Here is a 1,569-nt window from a genome sequence, read left to right as displayed (position 1 = left end):
TGACACTTGTCTTGTCTCACAGAAACCAGATTTGTTTTTCTTCCCGTGGTTCCTGTTTTATCTTCAAATTCCTTTCGGATGAATAAAACTCCAGTGAATCTTTTGGTCTGCTCATTAGGCAGCCAAACCATGGCAATCAGCACATGGAGACTGAGTCCTGTGCAACTTACCCTTTCTTGTCATTGCATTTACACTTTGTAGTTTAAAGCTCTTATCAAATTATCTGCCACACAAATCCCAAGATCTGACATCCTGACATCTCTTTCAGATGTGATAGAAAAGACAAAAAACAAATAGGAGTTAAACATTAGATGCAAATTAGGAGTCAAACAGCTGCAATCCAGGACCTGTGTAAACAGACTTGGAGCTTCATAGGTTTTAAGACTAGAAAGGACCTTTTGATTAGAGCCTCCTGTCTGACCTGTATATCACTGGCCATTAAATGGCATCTGGTTCCCCCTGTATTGAGCCAAATAACTTGTGTGTGTCTAAAGCATCTTCCCTTAGGGCCTCCAGTCTGGATTGGAAGACATCAAGTGATGGAGACTTCCTTTGGGTATTTGTTCCAGTGGTTGATCACCCTCACTGGTAAACATTGATGCCTAATTTTTCATTTGACTGTCTGGCTTCAGCTTCCAGCCACTGGTTCTTGTTCTTCCTTTCTCTGCTAGATTAAAAAGCCCTTTAGTACCAGATATTTTCTCCCCAGGAAGGTACTTTTACTGTAAACAAGTCACCTCTCGTCTGCCCTCCCGTACAGCGCAGGCCGGAGAATCCAACACATAGGGACAATGGCCATTGGCTCACCGCCCCTGGAGGAGGTAGTGCCAGCTAGCCATGGTCTCATCACAGCTGAAAATACAGCAGGAATGCTCTCCCATCACCTTCAGGGCTCTGAGCAGAAATGTCCCAAGTCAGCTCTGCCTATGGATGGATTTCCTGTCTCTGTGTGGGGGCCCTGGAGAGCCATAAAATGAACCGGCAGGGTCTGAGTTTGGTGGTGACCAGGACACTCAAGATAGAAACTTTAACACCAATTCAATGTCTTGATAACAGGCCAAATGCTCAGCTGGTGTAAATTAGTGCAACTCCATTGCCTTCAATGGAGCTACGGTGATTTACATTATCTGGGGATCTGGCCCCATTGATTCCTATGGAGCTATGACCTATTCACACCAGCTGGGGATCTGACCCCATTGGTTTCAGTGAAGCAATGGCTATTTAAGCTAGCTGGGAATCTGGTCCATTGCCTTCAGTAGAATGATACCAATTGACACCATTTAGGAGGCTGACCCTTCACAGCTATTCACTCTCTCTGACATACCTTCAACCAAAGTGAATTCAACATGTTAAAAACACCATGCAGCATTGCATCTGCAGCCAAAGGAGTCTTTTGTTTTACTATTGTCTACTGTCAGAAAAAAAAGAAAAAAATTGCAGAGAAAGGAAGGAAGAAAGGAAGAAAGAAAAGTTATAACATAAGAACATAAGAATGGCCGTACCGGGTCAGACCAAAGGTCCATCTAGCCCAGTGTCCTGTCTACCGACAGTGGCCAATGCCAGGTGCCC

This window comes from Terrapene carolina, unplaced genomic scaffold, assembly GCF_002925995.2.
Source record: "Terrapene carolina triunguis isolate 2854851 unplaced genomic scaffold, T_m_triunguis-2.0 Scaffold10435, whole genome shotgun sequence".
In the NCBI taxonomy this organism is placed as follows: Eukaryota; Metazoa; Chordata; order Testudines; family Emydidae; genus Terrapene; species Terrapene triunguis.
Note: the sequence above shows the minus strand (reverse complement) of the source record.